The sequence below is a fragment of the Arachis ipaensis genome, chromosome B7, assembly GCF_059453495.1.
Source record: "Arachis ipaensis isolate K30076 ecotype BB chromosome B7, ASM5945349v1, whole genome shotgun sequence".
Lineage (NCBI taxonomy): Eukaryota > Viridiplantae > Streptophyta > Magnoliopsida > Fabales > Fabaceae > Arachis > Arachis ipaensis.
Window position 1 is genome coordinate 49,731,255 of NC_142442.1, and position 24,800 is coordinate 49,756,054.

The following is a 24,800-nucleotide window of genomic DNA, read 5'->3' on the forward strand; positions in this document are numbered from 1 at the left end:
CTTCATCCAATGATTTTTCCTTTGTGCTTTGGCGAGTCTCAACAAATATTTCTGCTTGAGTAGGTGGTTCATTATTTTCCTTAGAAGCAGCCTATAAGTCCAGTTCAACAAGCATTTATATAGATTTAAAATAAGTTTATTTTCTAAATTCAACACATACTTGATACTCAAAGACACACACCTCACATACACATACACATGCACAAAGAATAAAAAATTGTACCAATCTTGCACGTATTCTTGCAAAATTTATTGGTTCCTTTCGATGGCTAAATTTTTGTTGTGCCCTATTTTTCTTATTCTGCACAGAAATTTTCTACATAGCAAGAGACAAGTATTATCAAAAAATTATCATATTTCACTCATAAATGTATATAACTCATAATTGCATAAACAGACTACAATAAGTTACACATGTCTTACCTTAACTTTCTCAGTTCTCCAATAAGCAATTAACTTGCGAAAATGACTTTAAAGTATGCTTTTAAGACGATTTTTCAGCATCTCATTAACACATTTGTATGGCAAAAAATGATTTTGCTTGATTGTGTTCTTATACCGTCTCCAGTTGTCATTGATACGAGCAAGGACTATCCTCTTTCCTTCAGTTGGAATAATGAATTTAGCCTATAAAACACAAATATTATTTGCTAGTAAGAATAAAATACATGTGTACATTTCCAAATAGTTTCTAAAAGAAACAATAATAATATTATCACTTGAACATATTCCCAAATGGCTTCTTTATCTTTAATCCCCTTTCAATTTGTGTAAATTAATGGACAAAAATCTGAATTCCTTGCCACTGTGCCCAAAAATTTGCTTAAGTTGTTTACAGCTTTATCAGTAGGACCAATTGCCTCTCCTTCAATATCTAGAGTAATTTCTTCTCTATCTTCCAACTGTCTTGCATGAATCTTCAAGCATTGTGTAGGTCTTCGTGTTTTCTTCACTGTTGTCTCTATACAAAGATACTAATTATATTCCATCCATCTTATTGATTTATAAGATATTTAATTGAAAAAAAAGAACAAATTAAAGTAACCTTTTGCGTTGAATTTGGTCACAAAACAAAACTAAAGCAACAAATTACCAAATTCAATTCACAAATTGGAATTTAATTAACACAAATTTTTAGAAAATTCGGCAGCATTATGGTAGTAAATAGGACGTTTCTAAATTTAAACAAACAGCAAAATTAACCCATATGAACTCACTAACATCAAATCAACACTAATAAAATAGCTCAGAATAAGGCCATCATCATCATTGCTCAATCAAAACAAGGCATGAAATCAGCCATTAACAAGGATAAAGCAGCACTACACAATTTGAAACAGTAATGCAACAACCATCATTTGTCAATTAAAACAGCTTAGAAAACTATTCATAAAAGGCATCAGCAGCAACCAAAAAGTTCAACCTAAATCCACTACAATTCAGATAAAACTTCCTAACCACCTATAATCCACTAAGCATGCATAACTAAACTGACTAATTTAACAAAAACTGAACAAACTAATTAAACTAAGAAAATGTAAACAGGAAAAAACATTGAGAACCTGCAAAAAGTTTATCTTTCAAAGTATTTTCTATATTCTCAGCCTCAGTTGGATTAATATAATCCTTGTCCTACTCCTCTATAATATCTCCTCTTAATGTAATCCTTGTCATGAACACGATTAAGCTATTGAATACTTCAATTAATTAAAAACAAATTTAAAGTCACATCCTCATGTACACAGAAACTCAAAACAACATTCAAACCAGAACAGAAACTCAGTCAACATTCAACACCTTTCTTGCTCATGTTCACAAACATCACCACTTTCAGAGAATACCCAACAACCAATCAAGCCCTAACTAAGCAACTGAAAATACCACAGAAAATACCCAACAGCCAATCAAGCCCTAACTAAGCAACAGAAAATCAGACAAGAAGAACACTTACCACATATGACAACCCACAAATGGCCGATGCAGTGAAGCAGTAGCAGCAAAGCAGAAGCAGCGAAGCACAACCCAGTGAAGTAGAAGCAGCGAAGCAGAACAGGGGAGAAGCAGCGAAGCAGAAGACGTAAGGATGCCGCGGAGAACAGAGAAGCATTGAAGCCACGGAGAGGGGAAAAGCAGCGACGCCGCGGAGAGGAGAGACTCAGCGACGCCGGAAAGGAGGGGGCAGCGACGATTTTGGGAAGGATGCAGCGATGATGATGACGCGACGATGGTGAGTTTCGATTTAGGGCTTCCTGGTGACTTGCGATGATGGTACGATTTCGGGCTTCTTGGTGAACTGCGGTTCGATGACGTCTCTGATTCTGAAGGGGTGGGTAAGGGCGGTGGAGGGAGGAAGAGCAGCGTTCTTTGCCCTTGGTTTCGAAGAGAAGAGGAAGAGCGTGCGTCTGTTCTGCTTTCTTATATGCTTAGTGAGAAAATAAACATTAGATATTTAATATATTTATTCTAAAATTATTTTAATTTTATTTTTTATATTAATATTTGTTATATATTTATAATAAAAATAAATAATATTTATTATAAATCTTTTTTAACGTTATGTTTTCAAAATATAATATTTTTTATATATCTATAATAATAATATATAATATTTATTATAAATTTATTTTAATTTTAATTTTTTAAAATAATATTTGTTATTTATTTATAACAATAGTTTTTGAGTATTTTATAAATTCAGTATTTATAGAAAAAATAGTTTAAATTTATATAATTATCTGAAATTAATTTTATTGGTATTGTTTAATTTGTATAATTATTTAAATAATATTAGAAAATTGTTGTTTCATAAACAATTGTTGTAATGGTTGTAAAACCGTTCTTTAAAATAGTCAAAGAGAACGGTTTTATTTTGTTACTATAGTGTAATGAAAAAATGTACTTCAAGAGCAACACTGTAAAAATTGTTGTCTAAGACAATCTAATAGAACGGTTTTAAAGTGTAGCATTTCGGCAACGGTTTTAATGCGTTTCTTTTGTACAATTCTTTAAACAAAAAAAAAAACCGTTGCTTAAAAATAATTCATGGTAACGGTTATAAAACCGTTCTTTAAAATAGTCAAAGAGAACGGTTTTAATTTGTTGCTATAAAATAATGACAAATTGAATTCAACAATAACACTACAAAAAACCGTTGTCTAAAACTATCTAAGAGAACGGTTTTAAGGCGTTGCAAAATTTGGCGTTGCTAAAGGCCATATTTGTTGTAGTGTCAAATTTAAAATCAATAACAAATCTCATACTATATATATGTACGTCAAGAGTACAGGAAAAGGATGAGAATAAAACACAAGAGTTTTATTCCTTTACCTCTACGCACATAAATATATGTGAGCCTAATTCTTGGAGAAGAATTTTATGGTGTGCAAAGAGTTGCAAGAGGTTCCTCAATTTAGATCAGATGTCCATTGGTCAAGGAGTTGACAGCAAAGGTTGGTCTCGGTGTGGATACGCATAGAGTCTTCGTACAATCGAAGAATAACGTTTTTACTAAAGCGTCTAAAGGTATTTAGATCTGATCTATATATTATTATTGGAATAAAGTTTAAGCACAAAATAGATCTTTAAGGATTACTTTCTTTTCTTCCGCTGCGTGTTATGAACACATGGTAATCCTTCATTCCATACTCCACCACAACACATCAACAACTTAGAATAAAAAAGAACAAAAAGCAAAATCACCAAATCCAAAAAATCAGCATAAACTCATAAACAATTCAAAATCAGAATCATAGCATAAAGTCATAAACAACTCAAAACCAACAAAAATTTCAACATAAACAATATAGTGAAGCAATGCATCATAGCATTATCAACTGAGAATAAAAAAATTAGCAACAAACAAATGAAGCAACTCAGAAATTAGAATAAATAAAATTAACAAATAATCAGTGACTCGTTCCACACATAACAGAGGAAACAAATAAAAAACTAAAGTGAAAAAGGAAAGAAATCAGTGAAAATAAAGAAGACCACGAAGATGTTGAGGGACGGCGAAGATTGAAGAACTCACGGCGGCACGGGTATGTTAACACTTCGCACAGAGTGGTGCTCGACACAGACAGAGAGAGAGATGTCTTAAAGACAGAGACGTTTTGACAATGAGAAAGAGGCAGCCGGCGACTGGGAAAACAAAGAAGAATGGTGGCCATTTTGGTGAGACTCAGAGTGAGAGAGAAGAGAGAAGAGAGAAGTAAAGAAGCTCGGGAAGCCATGCACATCAACCTCAAACACAGCTCCACCGCCTCCTTCCTCTGCTACTGCCGTGCTCCGACAAGCACTCCGCTCATTCTTCCGCTGCTCTCCAAAGAACCTTTGATTTAGGGATTTTGGTGAGACTGAGAGTGAGAAAAGGAAGAGGGAATTGGGGGCTTTTGGGGATGCGCGTGTAGGTTTATTTTTTTTATAAATTAAACCAAAACGACGCCGTTTTGTGTTGATGAATGGGAGAACCAGACTTCAAAAAATCGGCCGGTTCATCCGGTTTATCCGTTAACCATCAGTTCAATTAATTTTTTCATCGATTTTTTATAGACTAATTTTAAACATTAACCAGACCGACTAACTGACCGGTTCCCAATTAACCCAGTCGAACCGATCGGTCCGATCCAATTTTGCATAACCTTGATAAAAACTCAAAATGCAAAATCAATAATAAAAATTAATTGTAATTCAAATAAAGGATCTGACTCAAGAGTTATCTCCAAGTCTCCAACGATAATTATTTATCATTGTCATAAAAATTGCGTTAATAATCGTGAAATTAGCTTGATCTATCCCAATAAGTCAACCAATTATTAGAATGTAAAAAGTTTACTGGAGTTCATTATATCAACTAGCAAAGTTCTAATTAATCAACGAAATAAAATGTAAAAATTTAATTGGGAGAAAAATATGTCTAACTGTCACAGTTAAGGAGGGCTAATTTAAGGATGTTAACATGGAGGAGGGCTAATTGAGAGAAAAACCACGATAAATATAACGTAATAATCTTTAAGGCATTTGGTGTTAGTACGGAACGTGAAAACAATTCCGTTAAATAATCTATAGAGCCATAGAGGTCTAACCAATAATAAATAAACAAATATTTTTGAATTGCATTTCATATTAATTAATTGTCATTAATTAATAATTATTTAAATTTTAATTTTTAAAAAATATAAAATTATTAATTATTAATTACAGTTATTAAAAATTGACTAGTTAAAAATTATTTACTTATACTTTTCTATGTAAAAAATGTCGAACAAGAGTCTAATTCAAGCATTTAGATTTTTTGAAGTCTTAGAATTTGTCACACAGCTGTTGTGAAAATCTTGCATTTACTCTAAATTGTCTGTCCATATCTATCTACTTAATATATTAAAATTGGATTTTTTCCCAACTAATGAAGGTGAGTGGTTGATCCCTCGTGACTCTATTTTCCCTCCAAAATAAATACACTTTTTTCTATTCTAAATTATTTTATACAAAATATTTTTATTATAATTATATTATAATTAATATTTAATGAATAATACATAATTATACTAATTTAGGAACATATATTTATTATAATTATATCAAATCAATATTTAATGCATTATTAAACTATTTATCAATTATCAATTAAAAATATAATAATAATAATAATAATAATAATAATAATAATAATAACTTGAAAAATCCGTATATAATCTATTTCAATTACCCGTGTATTATTATTAAAATTCTATATGTTCCTAAATATAAGTCTTGAAAAACACGACATGACACGGGCTATTAGTGTAGAGTTGTTTAGGTTTGTTTAGGAAGATATAATAGAATTTATATTTCTAAATCTATCTACTTAATACACTAAAACTTGATTTTCTCCCCACTAATGGAAGTGAGGTGTCAATTTTTCATGAATCTATTTTTCCACCAAAATGAATGCACTATTTTCGCTTCTAAGTTTATTTTATAAAAATATCTTTATTATAATTATACTATAATTAGCATTTAAGTAATAGTACATATTATATTAATTTAGAAAAATATCTTTATTATAGTTATATAAAATTAATATTTAATGCATTATTAAATTACTTATCAATTATCAATAAAAAATATTTTTAATCATTTTAATTATATTGATAATAATAATAATAATATAATATGATAATTATATGATAATGACACTGGTTATTAATAACCAATTTATATTTCTCTAAATAAATTTATTTTTAAAAATATCTTTATTATAATTATATTACAATATTACAATTAATATTTAATGAATAATGTACAATTATACTAATTTAAGAAAATATCTTATTATCTATCTATCTACTTAATATACTAAAATTGGGTTTTTCCCCAACTAATGAAGGTGATGTGTCGATCTTTCATGACTCTGTTTTTCCTCCAAAATGAACTTTCCTATTCTCTATTCTAAATTATTTTATAAAAAATCTATTTATTATAATTATATTATAATTAATATTTAATGAATAATACATAATTATACTAATTTAGGAATATATCTTTATTTTTAGAAAGTACTATTTTCATGTAATTAAAGCACTCTTCTCTCTTCTAAAATTTTTTTTAGAAAAATATCTTTATTATAATTATATTACAATTAGCATTTAATGAATAATGCATGATTATACTAATTTAGGAAAATATCTTTATTATAATTATATTACAATTAGCATTTGATGAATAATACATAATTATACCAATTTAAAAAAATATCTTTATTATAATTATATAAAATAATCTACTTAATATACTAAAATTGAATTTCCCCCAACTAATGAAAGTAACGGTGTCAATTTCTCATGAATTTATTTTCTTTTCAAAATAAAGGCACTATTCTCTCTTCTAAATTTATTTAAAAATTTTTTTTATTAGAATTATATTACAATTAGCATTTAATGAATAATGTATAATTATACTGATTTAAAAAATATCTTAATTATAATTATATAAAAAGTTAAACATAAATTTATAATTCTAATTGCTATAAATATGATACTAACGTTCATAGTGGTAAATTGATATTGCAATAATTAATTTCTATAATTATTTTTGTACTACTAAAGACTATAGATATATAGTGTTTCTTTGTGGTTAGTGAGTCTAAATATAAGAATCAAAGCATTTTTTTTTCTAATCTGTTATTCTTTTTTGATTGGGCAATTATTTTTAAGGAGTTTTGTAGGTCAAGTTCAAGTCACATCCCCTTTACGTTTTCTACGTTTGTCCAAAAATATTCGAAGTGGAGCATATAATGAGATCGAATTTCTTCAATTTAGGTTCAATTTTGAAAAATTCGTGCCAACCTTGAAGATGCAATTCAAAGATTGGTACTATATTTAAATTTTTTTCTCTTAAGCTTTTTGTATTAAAAATAATTTTATAACATATTATATTTTTTTCAGAAACTACCGGTCTTTTGATGCATTAATGCAATGCCATTGAAGAGAATAAAAGTCAATTTAATTTGACAATTTTAACAAGAAGATAGTCTGAATTTGTACCGATTCTAAGTATTCGATCTTATGATGTTATTTCGGTTAGTTGTTACGAGAATGACTCTAATCTATACGTATCTAAGGATTAGAATAGATTAAATATTATTTAAATAATTTAGTTCTAATATTGGTAGTTGATTAAATTAGTTTTAGAGAAATTTAAATTGTTGTCTCAATTTATATATTATGACTATTCTTTATGGATATGTTATTTTTAAACTTTTTAATATGATTTTTTTTAAGTTTGTTTTCTTTTTTGATATATGTATCACCTTTTTTTTTTTATATTTCAGATTAGTAATGCAATTATTAAGAGAAATGTAATTCATCAATAAATTAGAATGATTAAAAGTTTAATTAAGATTAACTAACATCTGTTTTGGACACAAGATTGATTAATTAAGATTAAGGCGTGAAAAAGGAAAAAGAGTCACAATACGTGGTTTTTCTTTCTTGCTAATATATAAAAATACGTGAAAGAAAAAAATTAAAATATCACCATTTAAAAAAAATTGTTAATCATACATATGAAAAGGGATTGGGAAATATGCATGGATATAAAAAATAAAAAATTATTACTCGATTGTAGAATAAAAAATAATCATATATATATAAAAAAATCATAACAAAAAAATAATTAGCATATGTGACTTAAATTTTTATATGTACAATTAATATATATATATATATATATATATAAACAAATATTTAGAATTATTTAACAAAATTAATATACATGTATAGATAAATAAAGAAATTATTATAATTTATAAAAATTACACCTACAATGACATTAATAATAAAGAATAAAAAATTATTGAATAATTGTAGACTCAAAAAAAATTAATTATGATAAAAAAATTAATTAATATATACGATTTAAATATATTTACAAATAATTAATATATATATATATATATATATATATATATATATATATATATAAACTACATAAAGAAGTATTTAGAATTATTTAAAATAATAAATATATTCTAAAAATAAAAAAAATTATTAACTAATATATATATATATATATATATATATATATATGAAAATTAGTATGATTTATGAATATTATTACACATATGATAGTATTAATGGAATAACAAAATCACTATAATTATTGTAGGCTAAAAAAATTATTTATAATCAAAAAATTAAAAAAGTAATTAATATATGTGACTTAATATATGTGTACTTAAATAAGGAAAGATTTAAAATTATTTAAACAAAATAAATAAATATATCCTACGAATAAAAAAATCATTGACTAATCGATTAATATATACTGGTAGTATAAATAAAAAATTATTAAATAAAAAATAAATAGTATGTTTTTAATTTTGGGAATAAAACGTAAATAATTATAATATAATAATTTGTTTAATTATTAATATTTATAATTTTTATTTTAAATCATAAATTTAGAGAAAAAAAGTAGATTAACAAAAACCATTAATAACTATATTAGAGTTGATACACATAACACTAGATTAAGAAAAAATAAATTCAATTACTACAATTTAAATTAATTTTAATAAAATAATTTAAAATTATAATTTCAAACTTATCACGTGCATAATACGAATTATTGAACAATTTATTATCATATACATGGCACGGATTATTAAACAATTTCTCATGTGTTTTTTTTTTTCAAAATAAAAATACTATTTTTACTTATAATTATTATTCTTTATCAACTCTTTCATTTAAACACTAATATTATTTATTAATTTTTTTTATTTTTATTCCTCACATTTATTAAAAATTTCTTTTCAATATTTTAGGTATTAATTATTGTTATTTGATTAACTTATTTTAGATATTTACTTATTAAAATTTTAGGTATTAATTATACATCAATTACGGTATTAAGACTTTGAACATAATTTCAATTTAATTTTAGACAATATCAAATATATATATATATATATATATATATATTTTAGGTATTAATTATTATTATCTATTAACTTATTTTAGGTTTTTAATTATTAATTATATTCTGTTTACCATGTTAAGCCTTTAGAAATAATCTCAATTTAATTTTAGAAAATGTAAGAAGCCAATATATATATATATATATATATATATATATATATATATATATATTAAATTAGAAGAGTAGATTTTAATTTTACATAAAATAATATAATAGATATAGAGTATAAATAAATTTACTTGACAAATATAATTATTTATAGTGTGATATTTTATTACGATAACATATCTTTGTACATTGACTCCCTATATAGCAATAATATATATATATATATATATATATATATATATATATATATATATAGTTTGTTATTTTACCATTACATGACATATTTATTATTATATTTCAAAATTTAGAGTTTCTTTGATCTAACATTGGAGTGAAAGAATAGCAAGCAAAAAAAATAAAAAAAAATATGAGAACATTCTAAACATGATTACCGCTAATCATTTTTTCTTTAGTTTTCAAATATATTATTTATTTTATTTATTTAGAGTAATAACTAAATTTATTATAACTATAGTAAAATTATCTTTAAACTATTAGTATTATTAGTAAATTTTTAAAATTATTGACATATTATTAGTATATATAATAAGCAGTAAATTTTTTTCATGTTTATTATTTAAAAAATTTATAATTTTTATATAGTCTTTATTCTATTTTTTTTCCATACCTAATGACTATTGACTACGATCCTATTAATAGTATCACTTATAGTAGATTATACGAAGAGAAAGTATGAAAAATAAAGACAAGAATTATAAGGCTATACAAAGTTCCATTCAAGTTTGACAAGAGTAAAACGGTTTACATAGAAATAGTTCTAATAGATGATAAGATTAATTGATTCATTTACTAATTTTTTTCAAGTAATGCTAAGTTCAATTTATAAATAGAGTTTAATTTTGATGCACTGACAGGGTAAAGCGTTTTACATAGTCATGCAATCACATCCGTTCTTTTGGATGACCATTCACGCGGTCAATGTGAAATGTATTTATTTTTATTGATGTGTCATTACGTAATTGGATACACGTGTAAAACTACTTTACACTGTCAGTGCATCAAAATTAAATTCTTATAAATATTTGTAGTTCATATTTTAAGTTAATTTTATAAGTACACCATTTCACAAGTCAAAGACAATTCTTTTTAATAGCTTTGTAAATGCTAATAGCTTTTATATTTAATTTATTTTGCAATACGATAAGCAGTAAATTTTCTTTCATGTTTATTATTTAAAAAATTATTGCACGATTGTAGAATAAAAAATAATTATATATATAAAACGAAATAATTATAACAAAAAAATAATTAATATATGTGATTTAGATGTTTTTAATAACCGATAACATAGAGTTTAACAAAATATAATTCATATATTTTTTTATTTATGTATATGTATAGAACTATTTATGTATATGTATATATATTAAGAAAAACTACTGTAATATATATATATATATATATATATATATATATATATATATATATATATAGTTATTTAACAAAATTAATATATAAGGTTATGGAAAGTTCTATCCAAATTTGACAAGAACAAGACGACTTACATAGAAATGGTTCTCATAGATAGTAAGGTAAGTTGATTATTTTCCATGATTCTTTTAAGTGATGTTAGGTCCATTTTATAAATATTTTTGGTTCATATATTTTAATATTTTTAATAACCGGTAACATAGAGTTTAATAAAATATAATTCATATATTTTTTTATTTATGTATATGTATTAAATTATTTATGTATATGTATATATATATTAAGAAAAACTACCGTAATATATATATATATATATATATATATATATAGAATTATGTTTATTATATATATAAGGTTATGAAAAGTCTCATCGAAATTTGACAAGAACAAGACGACTTATATAGAAATGGTTCTCATGGATGATAAGGTAAGTTGATTATTTTTCATTATTTTTTGAAGTGAGGCTAGGTCCAATTTATAAATATTTTTTGTTTATATTTTAAGTTTATTCGATAAGTAAACCCTTGCACGTGAACAAAGACAGTGCGATTTTATAGATTTATAAGTGCTAATAGCCTTTATATTTAATTTGTTTTATAGTGTGATAATAACTAATATATTTATTGGTGGATTTAACTATTACTATATTATTTATGATCACATTTAGTATATATGTCTAATTTATTGAAAAAAATAAATTATTAAAACCGATTAATAACTATTTTAGAGTTAATTCAATTAACACTAAATTAAAAAAAAATAATACATAACATGTTACTTTTTTATTAATCAAATTATTATAATTCAAATTAATTTTTAAAAAATAATTTAAAATTATAATTTTAATCTTATCAGCACGGATAATTATACTTCTTAAAAAATTTAAAATGATGAGTATTAAAATTAAGGCAAACCAAACTCAAGATTCTCTTAACGAGTATGATACCAAGCAACATTCCGAATTAAGAATTTTTATAAAGCAAAGAAGTTAGCTTCCAAACTAGGATTTTATTCCGTAAAAATTAATTATTGCACAAATAGTTGCATGTTGTATTGAAAGGATAATGCAAATCTCATTACTTGCAAATTTTGTGAGGCATTGAGATGTGAGGCAAAGAGGGAGTAAGGTGGAAAAAGGAGGTTAAAGAGAATCCCGGTAAAAAGAATGCATTACTTGCCTCTAGTTCTTAGGGTATGATACGCGAAAATTTAATACTCACGTTTAACCGGCAAGTATACCAGATCGTATCAAGTAGTAAAACTCATCGGAGTGAGGTCGATCCCACGGAGATTGGTAGATTAAGTAACTTTAGTTAATTGGTAGTTTAGTTGAGCAAATATGGTTTTGATTTCATGAGATTTTAACACTTGAAAGTAATTGTAAAAATTAAATGACAAGGAATTTAAAGAAGTGCAATGAAGAAGGAGAATAAAAGTAAATGACGGAAACTTAGATTGCAAGAAACTTAAATGACATTGAAGATAAATTGCAAGGAAGTAAAGTGTATAGATATAAAGTGTAGAAATTAAATTGCAAGTAAATTTAGAGCAGAATGTAAATGGCAGAATAATAAATTGCAAGAATGTAGAAGGGAATTGGGTGGTGGGTATTTAAGATAACTAAAGAACAAAAAAAATGAGAATTAATGATGGGAGAGATCATTAAGGATCAGAGATGCAAATTCTCATGAATTGATGTTGATCAATTCCTACTCAATCATGGGTATAGATTCATGGCAGATTGTAGGTAATTGAATTCCAATCTCTTGGTAACTCAATTTCTCATCAATACAATCAATTGCCACTCTCGTGATCTAATTGTTCATGAGAAGAGATGAAGCTCATTAACTAATCCTTCAAGCCACACAATTCCCAGGATCTCAACCAAGGGTGGTTACATCTCACATACCAACCCAAAGTGTATTAATCAAGGAAATTATGAAAGGATGAACTCTAAACTGAATTAGGTAACTCCTTTCTCAAGTTCATCACTCAATTCATATAAATTCAACCCCTCTCTCTCGATGGTGATTGAATCTTTGAAGAACAAGAGTTTCCTCTTGGATGAACCACTTGAATTGAGAAGGAAAAGAAGAGTTATCAACTCATTCAAATACACAGAGCTCCTCCCCCTAATGAAAGTGGGGTTTAGTGAATCATAGCTCAAATTTCAACAACAATTCCAAAGATGAAAATTAAACTAAGTGTAGAGAAGAATGAAGAAGAAGAAGAAAAAGTTCTAAAACTGAAATTCAAAGTTGCAAGAAAAACAAAATAAAAGACCGGTGAGAGAAAGTAAAAATTGCTAGTGTAATAGTGTCTCAATGTAAAAGTCTAAAAACAAGTAAAAAGTCCCCCAAAAGTACAAAACTCTTCTCTATTTATACTACTCCTAAAACTCCTTCAGAGATCTTCAATTGGGCTAGCAATGTGGGCTTTATCTTTGTTGAATTCTTGGCTCAATGGAAGAAGTGTTGTTAAACAGAGGGAGCAGGGTTCATTCTCATTGCTTCTGGCCCAATGGCCTAGCGTTACTGGAAGACACGCCAATGTAAAGGCACGTTGGCAATGTGCTCATGAGTTTCCTGGGCTGGGAGCTTTGTGATGGGCGTTGTTAGCCCAAGTTGTTGCTAACAACTTGGCTTTTCTTCTTCTTGGCTCCACTTTTCATGCCTAATGTTGCCCAGAATTCGAGTTTCAATCTTCTGCTTCAATACGGACTATCATAGATCATTGAAAAGCTCAGAATGTCTTCTTTCTAATGCACTTAAGATCATCTCAATTGGATTTTTCTATCTCAAGTTATGCTTCCTTAAAGAAGGTAAGGTCAGGCTGCCAAGTTTGCTGGAGTTGTTGCTGAACATGCACCCTTTCTTCCAAGTTGGCAACGTGGCAAACCTCCCAGGGCTGAGACATGGAGCTGACGTTTTTGATGAACATGCCCCTTGTTGGCACGTTGACAACGTGCTCGATGCTTCCCTCCAGGGCTGCCTTCTAGTCTTCAACTTTGTTTGCTAGGTTGCCTTGGAACACGCCTATAGAACTTGGCGTTGGCAACGTGCATGCTTCTTCCCCTAGGCCAAAAATTTTTGCTCTTGGCGTTGTTGGTGGACACGCTAGTAATTCTAGAGTTGGCAACACCCAAGTTCACTTCCTTAGCCCAGCATCCTTGCTTGTGTTGCCAAGGAACACGCAGCCTTTTTCCAAGTTGTGGCAACGTGCTCGCGATGACCTCTCTAGGGCTGCCTCCTTGCTTGGCGTTGCCTTGGAACACGCCAATGGAAGCTGGCATTGGTAACGTGCTCGAGCTTCCCTAGCTCCTCTCCAAGGCCTTGCTTTCTTGCTGTGTTGCTTGCCAGTGTTGTCCACAAGCACGCCTTTGTTCCAGCATGGTAGTAACGTGCTCGAATCTCTCCATGGCACTAAACTTTGTTTGCTGATGTTGCCTTGGAAAACGCCCATACACTCAGCGTTGGCAACGTGCTTGAGGCCTTGGGATTTCCCTCCAGTGCTGCCTTATAGCTTCCAGCCTTGCTTGCAGCGTTGCCCCTAAACACGCCTTTGGACTCTGGCATTGGCAACGTGCTGGCTTCCTTTCCTGGGCAAGCTTTCTTACTTGGCGTTACTTGCCTGCGTTACCATCAAACACGCCCCTGCATCTCTTGGCTGGCAACGTGCTCAAGCTTTGGACTTGCTCCCCAAAGTTGCTTGCTGCGTTGCCCTTAAACACGCCTATAGAAACTAGCGTTGGCAACGTGCATGAGTGAAGGTCCATGGCTGCTGGCGTTATCCTCAAACACGCCATTGTATCCCAACGTTAGCAACGTGATTGAGTGAAAGAGTCATCATCTAAGCTGCCTTGAGTTGTTTTGGATTGTTGCATTGTTTATTTGGCGTTGCTAGTAAGAACGCCCATGTATCCAGCGTTGGCAACTTGCTTGAGTGAGTGATCCTTGTTTGTTTGCTTCCTGGCACGTTTTCATCAAACACATATGTGCACCCAGCATTGGCAACGTGCTTGATGTCTTGAGATTGCCCTCCAGGGTTGCCTTCTAGCTTGGCGTTGCCTTGGAACACGTCCATGCTCTTCCAAGCCAACAACGTGCTTGAGCCTTCCTTATGGCACCAAGCTTTGCTTGCTACGTTGCCTTGGAACACGCCTATAGGAGCTGGCGTTGGCAACATAGCAACCTTCATTTCCTAGCCAAACCTTGCTCAGTTTGCTTCTTGGCGTTGTTGCCAAGCACTCCAATGTAGCTCCAAGTTAGCAACATGTATAGTGCTCACAGGAGACCACTTTCTTGCAAGGTTGTTTGTGCTCTTCCTGAAGTAAAGCTTCAATGGCGTTGCCAACTTGAATTCCAAGTTAGCAACGTGCACATTTCTCTTCTTGAAGGAGTTGTTAGCCACTTGCTTGCTTCATTCTTGCTTCAATGCCTTCTTGTTTCATCACCTATCATTAACAAGGGAAATTGCTTCAAAGTCTCACCAATCCATGCAATCAATTTCATGAGATTCATTCATACTCATTCATTTATGCATTCCTTGAATCATTTGCATGAATTTGGCTACAATTAACCTGGTCCTTAGTATTTTTATGCATGGAAATGAAACTCATAAAAATGCTTGTTTATTTCAAAGATAATGAATGAAACTAAGCTAAAACTAACTAAACTGACTAGCTAATATAGCAAATATGCGAATGCATCACAACACCAAACTTAAAATATTGCTTGTCCTCAAGCAAGGGATAAAATAATTTGACAAAAGAATTTAAGATGCAAGAATTGAATGTCTTAACAGAGAAGAATTCTTCCATGGAATATGTCATCCTTATTTGTGTAGTCATCTGTTTAGTGCAAATGATCAAGGCTAATCCAAATTCTTAGTTGAAATGCTTGCTTCAATACTAGGTTGGTTAATTTAACTAGACTCTTTTTCTATACCTTAGCACATAATCCTTAAACTATTCTTTTCTCTACTTCTCTTTTCTCCTCTTTTTTTCAAATTTCCTTTGTTTCAATTGAGCTAAAAATCTTGTCTTAAGGCGTCTCTTTAGCATAAGCTTTCAATCAACAATCCCAAACCAGTTAGTTTAAGTTGTTAAGTGTTGAAACACTCTTAAAGATTTACTAACTCAAGCCTCTCTCCTTAACACATTCAATCACAGGCATATAACATTGGAATTATTTGGATAGTGGTGTCCAGCACCTCTTTGGGTTGCTAAATGTTCTGTTATAGAGCTACTCTTGAATGTGAGTTTTCAATCGATAATCCCGAGTTAGTTAACTCAAGTTACCGGGTGATGAAGCACCCCTCGGATTTACTAGCCCAAGTATGTCTCCTAACATCAATCACCACAGACACATATCCAAATTTTGTCATTGATGCGTAGCTTTTCATTCTTTGTTCTTTGTTTTCTTTATTTCTCTTTTTCTGCTCTTCAAAATTTTTTTTGTGTATTACTCCATTGTCAAGGATCTTTGTGCTTCTAACTTCTTGAGTCTTATAACCCTTAACCAACTAGTTTTGTGTAAGCAAGCATCTTAACTCCTTTTAATTTCTTGAGTCCTGATTCGTTCACAATGAAAGCATATATGTACTAACACTTTTTATCAGACAACCTTGTTCTCCTAAGCTAGATTCCTCTCTGTTTTTGTTCAAACTACATCTTTTATTCCATTGGCAAGTAAAAGTACTTAAGACAAGCAAACATTCCAAGCATATGAGTGATACATGGAATAAGCAACATAAATGAAAATGCATAAAAGAAAACAACCTAGAAGGTATACCATGTTTCAGACATACATCTTCTTTATTTAATAAAGCACTAAAAAAAAGAACTTCACCACCTTTAGTCTTTATGTCCCTTTTCTTTGCTTTATTCTCCTTGCTTTCCTTTGCCCTTTGGATCTTCTTTCTTCTTCTTTCTTACTTCTCCTTGTTGTTTTGTTGTTGAGTCCTCCTCTTCTCTTTTCCATATTCCTGAGCTTATCATCCTCTCATTTTTAGCCTCTCAGCATTAAATTTCACCCTTGCAATTTCCTGCTCTTCTAATATCTTGTGCGCTTCATTAAATTTTTGGATTTGTGGGTTGAGCACTGGGAGTGTTCCAAAAGGTAGCTGAGTTTTTCTTGGGTGCATATATCATAATCAATTCTGTCTCTATGTCTGGCTTCCTTGAACATTTTGCTTTCATTGAACTCTCTGTGAAATGTGTCTTGTCTAGCATCCATCCTATGGAGAAGTTCCCTTTGCTGAGCTTGCTCTTTCCTTAGTTGAGCTTGTTCTTGTATTACCTTCTCCATGGATCTTCCATATTCAGCAGCTGAGTTGTTGATGACTTCATACATCTTGTCATATTGTTCCTATTGTAGTTCCATCATGTGTGTTTGATATTCACTTTGCTGACCCATCCATTGAACTTGAACTTCTCTTTGCTGATTTATTACTTGCCAAAGGTCCCTTTGTTGTTGAGCTTGTTCCTCTTGGCTTCTTTGAATTTGTGAATATTGCCCAGAGATTCCTTCCAAAACGGCTTGGAGTTGATTCATGTTCAAGGTACTTGGTTCTTCCATTTCTTGGTGCTCTTCCGCTTGTCTTGCTTCTTTCCTTTTCTTTCTTCTTGCTAGAGGTTGCCTCTCCAATTGGGTCGTGGTGACAAATTCCAATCTTTCCTTGGTGAGAGGCTTTCCAATGGACACCACGTCAGTTTCTTTAAATTCTTCGAGAGGCACTCTAGCTTCTTCACATAAGCGCAGAATAGTACTAGGATATCCTAGCCAACTGTCTTGTTTAACCTTTTCAGCTATGTCAATGATGTTATTTGCTATAACTTCTCCCACATTAATCTCCCCTCCTTTCATTATGCAGTGGATCATTATCGCTCTGTTCACTGTCACCTCGGAGTTGTTTAAAGTAGGAATTAGTGATCTCCTCACTATGTCATGCCATCCCTTTGCTTGAGGTGTGAGATCACCTCTTCTAAGCTTGAGTGGTAGCCCATGTGAATCCAACACCCAGTCTGTGCCTACTTTGCACAAGTCACTTAGCACATCCTCACATCTTGCTTCACGCTCAACCCTTTCCTTATAGCTAGTTTGTTTGAACTGTTTTGGCTTAATCTTTAGTACCCTGTTGATGGTGTTTGGACTAAAGTCAACAGTCACCCCTCTTACATAGCTCTTGTATGGCTCTTCATCGTCAAATTCTCTTATCACATTGGTGTAAAACTCATGGATGAGAACCATGCTCACTTCTTGAGGTTGATTACAGAGAAGCTCCCATCCCCTTTTTCTAATTATTTTTTGTATCTCAGAGTATTCCTCCTTTCTTAGCTTGAAAGGTAACTCCGAGACAACGTCTTTGCCTGTCATCCAACTAAAGACACGCTCATTGCGTTTGGATTTAAATCTTCTTCGATCAAAGGTGTTTTGTTCTTCTTCTTCTACGGGTTGCTTGTTCTTTCCCTTCCTAGCTCTTGATGATAAGGCCGTTGGAATTCAATTGCAAGGGTCAAATCTTCCAACACCAAACTTAGAAGAATGCTTGTCCTCAAGCATAAAGAAAATGTTTATGAAGGGAGTTTAGATGGATATGGCCACAAGGTGAGGAATGCAAGCTTGAAAGTGATTGTAAGAGGGAGGGGGGTTGGTTCAGGTAGGCTAAGGAAAATGGTGCATCCTGAATTTTTCTGGGCAATTCTTAGGATCGAGGCCAAAAGCTGTGAAGCAAGGATGCTTAAAGGGTTGAGTGTGATTTCGGCTGAGGTGAATTGATGAAATATGGTGATGGAGATTGGTATATGTAGAAGTGAGGACAAAGTGAGGTTTGATGATTGTGGTTGGAGTGGTTAAAGAAATATTTATGATGGGGGAATGGTCTTGATGGTTCGGTCAAGGCATGGGAAGCATGAATCTTTTTTTTTTTTTTTGCCTAATGCATGTTAAGGTGTTTTCCTCAATGCACAAAACCCAAGGCACATGTGACTTCTCCTTTCTTGTGTGTGTGTTCGTGATCCTCCCTTCAAGATTCTCCCATCACTTCTTTCTTTCACTTCCCTGCAACAAAAAGTACAAAGGCTTTAGAATTTCTTGTAATGCTTGGACTCATACTAAAGAAATTCAACGAGATCATAATGCAAAACAAATAATTTTATTCTAATGGTTGCTTTCATATAACTAAAAGAGATAACTACACTGTTGCTCCATAGTCTAGCATTTTTGTGTATGTGTGGACACCAAACTTAGTTTGTGACTAAGTGTTGTAAAAAGACTTTTGCATTTGCTTCAAGATTGACCACACCAAACTTAGTTCCTTGCATACACTATGTGCTAGTTAAAATTTTTTTTTGAAGATGTATATGATGCAACCTCTCATTATTGATCACTAAAGCATGAAAATAAAAGACTCCTGTGCATGGGTTGCCTCCCATGAAGCGCTTGTTTATTGTCCTTAGCTTGACATTGCAGCTCCTTTGCTCATGTTAACAAGTGCACACTTTCTTCCTTGCTCCAGGGGCCACCAAGATAGAGCTTCACCCTATGACCATTGACTGTGAATGTCTCCTTTGAGGCTTCATCAAATAATTCTACATAACCATGAGGAGAAACTCTTGTGATAGTGTATGGACCAGTCCATTTGGATTTAAGCTTTCCAGGAAAAATTTTTAGCCTAGAGTTGAAGAGCAACACTTGTTGGCCTGGTTCAAATGTCCTTTGAGAGATTTTCTTGTCATGCCACCTCTTTACTCTTTCCTTGTATATTTTGGCATTCTCATATGCTTCAAGTCTGAATTCTTCTAACTCATTGAGTTGCAACAGTCTCTTCTCTCCTGCTGCTTGGGCATCAAGATTTAGAAGTTTTGTGGCCCAAAAAGCTTTGTGTTCTAGCTCTATAGGTAAATGGCATGCTTTCCCATATACCAGCTGAAATGGAGATCTTCCTATGGGGGGTTTTGAAAGCTGTCCTATATGCCCAGAGTGCATCATCCAGCTTCCTTGCCCAATCCTTTCTTGTTGCTCCCACAGTTTTCTCCAAAATTCTCTTTAGCTCTTTGTTTGCAAGTTCAGCTTGTCCATTTGTCTGTGGGTGATAGGGTGTGGCTACCTTGTGGGTTACTCCATATCTATGGAGGAGGGAGTTCAATTGTTTGTTGTAGAAGTGGCTTCCCCCATCGCTTATAAGTCCCTTTGGTACCCCAAATCTAGTGAAGATGTTTCTCCTTAGAAATTGCAATACCACATTAGCATCACATGTGGTGGTGGCTATTACCTCTACCCATTTCAAAACATACTCCACTGCCACTAAGATGTATTTGAATGTGTAAGATGGAGGGAAGGGCCCCATAAAGTCTATTTCCCATAAGTCAAAGAGTTCCATTTCTAAAATGAACTTCTGAGGCATCTCATTCTTCTTTGTCAAGCCTCCTGTTCTTTGGCATTCGTTGCAATGACTCACAAATTCTCTGGCATCCTTGAAGATAGAAGGCCAATAGAACCCACTTTGGAGGACCTTTGCAGTAGTCCTTTCAGCTCCAAAATGACCACCATAGCTTGAATTGTGACAATTCCATAGTATGTCCTTTATTTCAACCTCTGGCACACATCTTCTAATCATTCCATCTGGACATCTTTTGAATAGGAAAGCCTCATCCCACAAAAATGACTTAGCCTCATGCAGCAACTTCTTAACTTGTTGCCTTGTGTACTCTTGTGGAATACTCCTTCTTGCTTTGTAGTTGGCCATGTCCGCAAACCAAGGAGTTTGTTGAATTTGTAAGAGGTGCTCATCTGGGAAATTCTCATTCACTGGTTGAGAGGTGTCTTGACTGGTCTCTTGTGGCAATCTCGATAGATGGTCAGCAACTTGATTCTCACTACCCTTTCTGTCCTTGATCTCAATGTCAAACTCTTGTAGAAGCAATATCCATCTAATTAGCCTTGGTTTGACATCCTGTTTCGACATGAGATACTTGAGAGCAGCATGATCAGTGTAAACTAAGATTTTGGATCCAATCAAATATTGCCTAAATTTATCAAAAGCATACACCACAGCTAGTAGTTCTTTCTCCGTTGTGGTATAATTTTTTTGAGTTTTATTCAATACTTTGCTTGCATAGTAGATGACATGGTGCTTCTTGTCCTTCCTCTGCCCCAGCACAGCATCAATTGCAAGGTCACTTGCATCACACATAATTTCAAAAGGTAATCCCCAACTTGGGGGTGTGATAATTGGTGCTGTGGTGAGCTTAGCTTTTAGAGTCTCAAAGGCCTGTTTACATTCATCATCAAAGAAAAAAGGGTTGCTCACCACAAGCAAGTTGCTTAGTGGTTTTGCTATTTTAGAAAAATCTTTGATGAACCGTCTATAGAACCCAGCATGGCCCAAGAAACTTCTAACAGCTTTTACATTTGTTGGCAGTGGAAGCTTTTCTATAATCTTTACTTTTGCCTTGTCCACCTCTATACCCTTTCTTGAAATTTTGTGACCAAAAACAATTCCTTCGGGTACCATAAAATGGCATTTCTCCCAGTTCAAAACTAAATTGGTTTCTTAGCACCTTTTCAAGACTAGAGTAAGATGGTGTAAGCAATCATTGAAAGAATCACCAAAAACGGAAAAATCATCTATAAAGACTTCAATAAATTTTTCTACCATGTCTGAGAAGATTGATAGCATGCACCTCTGAAAGGTAGCTGGGGCATTACACAACCCGAATGGCATTCTCCTGTAAGCAAAAACTCCAAAGGGGCAAGTGAAGGAGGTCTTCTCTTGATCCATGGGGTCAACAACTATTTGATTATAGCCAGAATATCCATCAAGAAAACAGTAATAAGCATGGCCAGCCAGCCTTTCGAGCATCTGGTCAATGAAAGAGAGGGGGAAATGGTCCTTTCGTATGGCATCATTCAGCCTCCTATAGTCAATGCACATCCTCCATCCAGTCACTGTTCTTGTTGGAATGAGCTCATTCTTCTCATTGACAATGACATTCATCCCACCTTTCTTTGGTACTACTTGAACTGGGCTAACCCATGGACTGTCAGAGATAGGGTAAATGATCCCAGCTTTACATAGCTTCGGTACTTCTTTTTGAACCACCTCCTTCATTGTGGATTCAATCTTCTCTGAGGTTGTACCACTGGTTTAGAATTTTCCTCCAAGAGAATTTTGTGCATACATATGGCAGGGCTTATGCCCTTCAAGTCATTAATGGTCCATCCCAATGCATCTTTGTGAGCTTTCAATACCACAAGGAGTTTTTCTTCTTCCTCTGCACTCAATGTAGAGTTGATGATCACTGGGAAGCTGTCCTCTTCACCAAGGAATGCATATTTAAGATGAGGGGGTAATGGTTTCAACTCTTGTTGTGGCACCTCTTCTTTCTTGGCTTTACTTGGTTCCTCTGGTGCTTCCAATTTGTTCTCTTCTTGTTCTTGGATGTCCTGGACTTCCTCCTGTTTCACTTGATGGTTTGTTTCAAATACTTCTTCAACCAAAGAATCCACCATATCAACCCTCATGCAACTTTCTTTCTCAGCGGGGTACTGCATTGCTTTGAAGATATTTATGATCATTTGTTCATCATGTACTCTGAAAATCATCTCTCCCTTTTCCACATCAATGATTGTTCTGGCTGTGGCCAAAAAGGGTCTACCAAGGATAACTAAGTTGCTCCCCTCTTCATCCATATCTAGGACCACAAAATTGGCTGGGAATATAAAATTTCCCACTTTATCAAGAGATTCTCCACTACTCCATTTGGTATTTTGAGAGTTCTGTCAGCCAACTGTAGTGATATCCTTGTAGGTTTAACTTCTTCTATAATCAGCTTCTTCATCATGGCAAGAGGCATTAAGTTGATGCTTGCTCCCAGGTCACAAAGTGATTTATCAATGGCCATGTTCCCAATTGTGCATGGTATGAGGAAGCTGCCTGGGTCTTTGAGTTTTGGTGGCAGTCCCTTTTGAATGATGGCACTACACTCTTGAGTGAGGAGCACGGTTTCTTTCTCCTGCCAGCTTCTCTTCTTGGTGATCAATTCTTTAAAAAACTTTGCATACAATGGCATTTGCTCCAAAGCTTCGGCCAATGGAATGTTAATTTCAAGCTTCTTGAAGATCTCTAAGAATTTTGGGAATTGCTGGTCTCTCATTCCTTTGTGTAACCTTGTTGGGTAAGGGAGCTTGGGTGCATAAGATTTTACCCCTTCATTTCTTTCCTCTTGCTGTGGTCTCACAATTTCATTGTTATTGGCATTGTTGTTTTGGGTTGGTAACTTGCTTAGTGGCTCCTCAGTTTCTTTGCTCTTTTTGGATGTTGATGCCTTTTCATCCTCCTTCTTGTCTATTGTATCTTCCACTTCATGCTCTGTTACTTCTTTGTTGACTTCTCTTCCAACTATCTTGCCACTTCTCAACTGTACAACTTTGTATTCTTCTCTTGGATTGGGGATTGTATCACTTGGATGCACATTAGTTGGCAGGTCAGCTTGTTTGGCTAATTGTCCCACTTGCCATTTAAGGTTCTTCATGGTAGCTTCATATCTCTCTTGCCCTTTGATCAAGGTTTGAGTGGACTGAGCAATTGTTTGTACGGCTGCCTCAAGACTTAAAATCCTATTTTCATGATGGTCAATTGGTGGTATGATGGGGGTTGATTGTTGTTGCTAGAAATTGGTTGAAGGGCTGGTGTGGTAGTTTTGTAGGTTGGATGTTGGTGCAAGAAAGTTATTTTAATGGGTTTGTGAATTGTTATGGGGTGGTTGATATGTGTTTTGTGGTTTCTTGTATTGGTTAGTGTTGTTAGATGAGTGATTTTGGCTGTGTGTGTTGTGGGAATGGTTGGAGTTGTTGTTCTTCTGCCAATGGTTTTGATTATCACCCCATCTCAGGTTAGGGTGATTCCTCCAGGATGAGTTGTATGTGTCACTATGGAAGTCATTTTGAGACGAATTTGAGGTATTTTGCATATATTGAACCTGTTCTTATTGCTGCTCAACATTGCTCGCTTTATTTTGGCCCCATTCAATTGAAGGTTGATTTGTTGTGTTCACTGAAGCTAGTTGGAGGCCATCTATTCTCTTAGCCATCATTTCCATTTGTTGCTGGATTTGTTAGTGCATCAACTTGTTCTGTGCCAAGATAGTGTCCACTCCTTCTAGTTCTAACACACCCTTCTTTTGAACGGGTTGGCGTTGCCTCTGATGAGCATAGAAGTATTGGTTAGTTGACACTATGTCTATGAGATTCTGAGCTTCCTTGGCTGTCTTCATCAATTGTAGCGAGCCTCCTGCAGAATAATCCAAGGACTCTTGAGATTTTAGAGTCAACCCCTCATAGAAATTTTGAATTTTATCCCATTCACTGAACATCTCAGGTGGACATTTCCTAATCAGAGCTTTGTATCTTTCCCATGCCTCATACAATGATTCCCCATCCATTTGAGTGAACATTTGCACCTCCGTCTTCAACCTGATGATCCTCTGAGGTGGATAGAACTTAGATAGAAATTTATTCACCAGATCATCCCAAGTGTTGATGCTTTCTTTGGGGAATGTCTCCAGCCATTGAGATGCCTTGTCCCTCAAAGAAAATGGGAACAACAACAGCTTGTAAATATCTGGATGCACACCATTTGTCTTGACAGTTTCACATATTCTCAGGAAGACAGATAGGTGTTGATTTGGATCCTCAAGGGGACCTCCTCCATAGGAACAATTGTTTTGCACAAGAGTGATGAGCTGAGGCTTTAATTCAAAGTTGTTTGCATGAACA

General features: G+C 32.7%; 1 pseudogene; it reads right to left on the reverse strand.

Annotated features, from left to right (window-relative positions):
* Nucleotides 1-18,967: 18,967 nt before the first annotated feature.
* Nucleotides 18,968-23,557, reverse strand: LOC148551110 (uncharacterized; annotated as a pseudogene).
* Between the last annotated feature and the right edge of the window lie 1,243 nt (nt 23,558-24,800).